The sequence below is a fragment of the Salvia splendens genome, chromosome 18 (genome assembly GCF_004379255.2).
Source record: "Salvia splendens isolate huo1 chromosome 18, SspV2, whole genome shotgun sequence".
In the NCBI taxonomy this organism is placed as follows: Eukaryota; Viridiplantae; Streptophyta; class Magnoliopsida; order Lamiales; family Lamiaceae; genus Salvia; species Salvia splendens.
In genome coordinates this window covers 16,327,456-16,333,455 of record NC_056049.1, presented here as the reverse complement: position 1 = coordinate 16,333,455, position 6,000 = coordinate 16,327,456, and positions in this window count along the sequence as shown.

Sequence of the window (6,000 nt, the reverse complement as noted above, 5' to 3'; positions counted from 1 at the left end):
ATGAACTCCACATTCGACTCATATTTAATTATAAAAATAATATATAAAAGTATGACCCACATTCCACTAATTTTATCCAGCCACTTTTCTTTACATTTCTTAAAACCCGAGCTAGAGGAGGTAGTATTATTTATGTAATTGTTACTATTAGTTTGTTAGAGATAAGCTTATATCCTTGAGTTTAATACTCCCTCCGTCCCGGACTACTTGCACTTATTTCCTTTCTGGGCGTCCCAAGTTATTTGCATTCTTTCCATTTTTAGTAAAAATTATCACCTACAGCCGCAATTGTTGACTTTGCTATACACTCATTCCTTAATCTCCGTGCCGAAAATGAAATGTGCGAGTAGTCCGAGACGGAGGGAGTAGTATTTAGCTTTTAGTTTTCTTCAAGTTGGAGTCTTTTATCAAGGTGTTATATATAAGGCTTTGCTCTGTACTTTAGCAGTGTTCAGAAATGAAGTTTAGTTCAACTACTTTTGTTGTGGCCTTTTCAGAGGATGGCCTCTTAGTTATAGTAGGAGTATTTATCTTTTATTTTATTTATCTTTGTTTATTTTCTATCTTCGTTTTCATCTATCTTTCAACTCCCCCATTATTTTCCAGCAACTTCTTCATTGTTATCATGTCAATTGTGTAATACGCTTCTTATGCTGAGATATTAGCGAATGCATATGGTACGCCCATATATCAGTCTGAATGTCTGATACTGTATCTGTCACGACCGCCCTTTAGGGTTAATAAATACGGGCGATCGTGATTAAAAGAACTTAATAAACAGACGAAAGAAACTAGGGTTTCAATAAAGAGTTTGACCAATAATTAATATTTAAATAAAAAGGGGCCAAGAGGTTGACATTATCCAAATAAATAGGTTCAAAGCTAAAAGGTTGATGAGTAATAACATTGTCTCTGCGGAAGCGTTCAAGAGAAAGAGTGACGTCATGTGTGGAGACACAACGTCACTCGTAGTTCACAACTAACCAAAGCATGCTTCAATTTTAAATTTGCTCAACACCACCAATTGCTCGTCGCCACTCAACCTGCATATAGGGAAAACACATGCAGGGTTGAGTACTTAATATACTCAGTGGGCTTATGCCGAAAACCTTTTATGAAAGTTATGTCATCCATACCATAGTGAACTCGAGTTTTACATTTAGAAATTAAATATCATCGAGTATCACAAAACAATTTCATAGACTGGCCAGTCAAAACAATCTCCCCACATTCTCATCAATCATTAAATCACATCCTCTTTCCATGGTGCGACGAAAGTGTGGCCACACTATTCGCCCACGAGACCGGCCGACTAGCAAGGACGGCTCACGATCTCACCTGTGTACACTAGCCTGATAGGGTCTGCGGCCCTACTCAGACCCGAATTCGTTTAACATAGCCCTATAGCCTAATGGAGCGAACTCACAAACTAGGCATCAGGCAACAATCACAACATAGCCCTATAGCCTAATGGAGCAAACTCACAAACTAGGCATCAGGCAACAATCTCATCATCAAAACAACCATGGCATGACATAACAATTTAAACCACCCTTATTCCACCGTGATCATACTTTTGAAAACGTAAAAGAGTTTAGTAAAAGAAAGCCCACCTCGAGTGCTTAATTTGAAATTACGTTCTTTCCCTTGCGATCACGATTCCCTTGCGATGATTCACCTTTAACAATTTATATGATAGATAAATCAACACATTGATTCAAACAACTAACTGAAAATGCATGCATCCTACGCAAAGTCTTTTATCTCGGTTTATTTCGGTTTTCGGTTATTCGGCGGCCGCTTATGCCCCTAATTCCTCCGTTAGCTCCTCGTATTTTTCTCCATGATAACAAAATAAAATCCCCAAAATTAATAAAAGTAATTAAATTATCGCAAGCATTTTCCCCTCGAGCTATATTTATTTCGGACTTAGGATATAATTATTCGTTCGTTGAAATATTCCGGAATTAAATAATTTGCCACTATTAATTATCGGCCCAAGGATTTAATTAAAAGCTCAACTTAATTAATTCCCCACCTTATATCTTCAATTAAATTCTACAGCCTAAGACCAATTAAATGGAGCCCAACCTTAAATAAATCTTAAGACCAATCTTTAAAACAAAAGGCCCAACAAAAACAATTCATCTAAGGCCCAAAATTTTAATTAGGGACAAGCCCATCTCATTTTATATTCTCCCCTCCCCACCGCCTATCTTCTCCTCTATTTCTCTCTCTCGTCTCCATCTATCTCTCATTCGTCTGAAAAAGAAACTCCCAAATTTCCCGTCGTTCTTCTCCGAGCGGGCGTCGCCTTCCACCTCCGCCGTCGGCCGCTGCTCCGTCGCTGCACCGACCGTCTCCAGCCGCCGCGTCGCTGCTCGCCGCTGGAAGGTCGCTGCTGTGCTCCTCGCCGGAAGCCGCCGTCGTCGCTGCCGGGAGACGCGACGCCGCTGCACAGAGCCAGGCTGCTGCCACCGTCGCGGCGCTGCTGTCTCTCCGTCAGGAAGAGGCTGCCGCTGCTGCTGTCTCTCCGTCGATCCTCCGCCGTCACGACGAAATCAGGGGACCCTACCTTCGGGTAGTCACCACCTCGAAACGCCCCGAAACTAACCCGAACAGCCCCGAAACAGCCCCGACGTAAGTTGTTAATTTGATTTCATAAATTAAAGTCTGATTTTTTTTTAATTCGGTTTGCTTTGATTTATGCGATTTAGAGATTGAATTTCAGATTGAGTTAATCGGTAGTGTAGGATGTGTTGATGCAGCAGTAAGAAATTGAAATTGATATTTGGATGGGAGAGGTGGTTACCTTCAATTGCAGACGGATGTTGAGGAAGGAGAAATAAAAATGGTTCTTGAAGCTGGAGGATTTGGTTACTGCCGGAAGCAACAATTTGATGTTAGATTCTGAAGCCGGAGAAAATTTAGATACAAATGATAAATCATAGTTTACCTTGGATAGAAGTTGAAGATGGTAGATTGGCTGCAGAGAACGTTTGGTGAGGGAGAAGTAACTGATGCAGGATTTAATATAGAGAAAAGGGGGTTGGGGATATGGGAGAGATTTGTGGGATAGAGGGGAACGGTTTCAACGTGGGTTGAGGGAGGGGGATTCGAATTCTTTTCTTTTTTTTCTTTTTCTTTTTGACTTACTTTGCATTTATCTGGTATTTATTTGCAGATTACGGAGGAGGAATATCTTTTCACGGAGGAGGAAGATATTAGCAGGATCTTTATTTAAATTTGTTTAATTCGCGGTCCATTGTATTTATTTTAAATTGTGCAGTCCGCAATTTATTTATCACAGACTAGATTTTCATATTATTTATTCAATTTATCGGATCCAACACGGAATTGAGTCCAATAAATATTCCTCACGGACAGGAATTAATTAAATTCGCGCAGTCATTGTTTCACAGTTTCTAGTCCAACAACAATTAATCCACCAATAATTAATTCACGGACTTCGCGAAAATAATATCATTAAAACCAGTACTTTCGGGTTCACAAATTAGGGTTCAAAAAGTGGGGCGTTACATCCTACCACCCTTAACAGAAATTTCGTCCCGAAATTTGCTACCCTCAAGTAAAGAGTTCTGGGTACAATTCCATCATTTTATCCTCATTCTCCCACGTGGCTTCTTCATGCCCATGATTTTCCCATAGCACTTTCACACAAGCAACAGGTTTATTCCTCACATTCTAGATCTTTCGGTCCAAAATAGATTGGGGTCTCTCTTCGTAACTCAAGTCTGGATTCAACACGACTTCCTCAAAACGGATCACATGTTTCGGGTTGAACATATATTTTCGTAACTGCGACACATGGAAAACGTTGTGAACATTTCCAATGTTTGGTGGTAGCGCCAAACGGTATGCAACGGGTCCTTCAAGAATATCATAAGGCCCAATAAATCGCGGCTTCAGTTTGCCCTTGACGCCGAATCGTGTTATCTCTTTTTGATGGGGATACTTTCAGGAAAACTTTGTCGCCAGCTTGGAATTGTAAATCAGTTCGTCGGACATCCGTGTATGATTTTTGTCTGTCTTGAGCTTCTTTTATCCTTTCCCGAATTTGCCGCACGATTCCCACCATCTCTTCAACTGCATCAGGTCCAAGTATTCTTCTTTCGCCAACTTCGTCCCAGTAGAGCGGTGATCTACACTTTCTTCCGTATAATGCCTCATACGGTGCCAGGTTTATCGTTGCCTGGAAGCTATTGTTGTAGGCGAACTCGATCAATGGTAGTGCTGCCTCCCAACTTCCCCCTCGGTCGAGTACCACGGCTCTCAGCATATCTTCGAGAGTTTGGATCGTTCTTTCGGACTGTCCATCGGTTTGCGGGTGAAATGCCGTGCTGAAGTTCAATTTGGTTCCAAGTTCCTTGTGTAGACTTATCCAAAATCTTGAGGTGAATTTTGGGTCACGGTCGGACGTGATAGTCACTGGAACTCCATGCAATCGAATTATCTCCCTTATGTATATTTGAGCTAGTTTGTTGGACCCATAGCTTATGAGAGTCGGTATAAAGTGCGCACTCTTGGTAAGTCGATCTATAATTACCCAAATGGCGGTGTTCCCTCTCAGAGTCCTTGGCAACCCGGTCACAAAATCCATGGCGATGTGCTCCCATTTCCACTCGGGAATCTCTAGTGGTTGTAACTTCCCATACGGTCGTTGATGTAGAATCTTCACTTGCTGACAGACTAAACATCTCTCGACGAATGACGCTATGTCCCTCTTCATACCATTCCACCAAAAGGACTTCTTCAGATCTTGATACATTTTCGTACTTCCTGGGTGAGCGGTGTAACGTGTCTCATGAGCTTCACTCATCACCTCGTTTTTGAGCCCCTCGTTATCCGGCATGCAAAATCTTCTTTCGAAAGTAAGGGCATTGTCACTCTTCACTAAAGTTCCCAGATTCGCCAGTTCGCACTTCTATCCGAATTTCCTCCAAGTTCGCATCCATCCGTTGTGCTTCAATAATCCTCGACCTTAGATCAGGTTAAACGACTAAAGTGGCGATTCGGGCTTCCACTGTTTCAGGTGCCCTCACCACTTCCAAACGCATCTTGTTAAACTCGCGAATCAAGATTTCTTCTTTGGTGATAAAAGTAGCCAGCTGTGAATGATCTTTCCGGCTCAAAGCATCCGCCACAACATTTGCTTTGCCGGGGGTGGTAATTGATGCCACAATCGTAGTCCTTCACCAATTCGAGCCATCTTCGTTGCCGTATATTCAAATCTTTCTGCTCGAAGAAGTACTTCAAGCTTTTGTGATCCGTGAAGATCTCACATCGGACTCCGTAGAGATGATGTCTCCAAATCTTTAAGGCGTGAACTATCGCTGCTAGCTCCAAGTCGTGGGTTGGATAGTTCAACTCGTGTGGCCTCAATTGTCGTGATGCATAAGCAATCAATTTGTTGTTCTGCATCAACACACATCCAAGTCCCACCTTCGAAGCGTATGTGTATACCACGTAGTTCACTCCATGTTCTGGCACAGCTAGAATCGGTGCACTAGTTAGCTTTTCCTTCAACAGTTGGAAACTGGCCTCACACTCCGGGGTCCAATTGACTTTTACCCCCTTCTTGAGTTGTTGGGTCATGGGTCTCGCTATCTTGGAGAATCCCTCTATGAACCTTCGGTAGTATCCTGCCAAGCCTAGGAACTCCGAATCTCGTTTGGTGCTGAGGGTGCTTTCCATTGTTGTACCGCCTCAACCTTGGCGGGGTCCACTCAGATTCCTTCTGCTGACACAATGTGACCAAGGAAGTTCACCTCCTTAAGCCAAAACTCGCATTTGCTGAATTTGGCATATAGTTTCTCACTCCTCAATGTCTCCAAAGCGATTCGCAGGTGCTCCTCGTGTTCCTTCTCATTCCTCGAATAGACGAGTACATCATCTATGAATATCAAAACGAATTTATCCAAGTATGGGTGAAATACTCAGTTCATCAAATCCATGAATACCGCAGGTGCATTCGTCAAC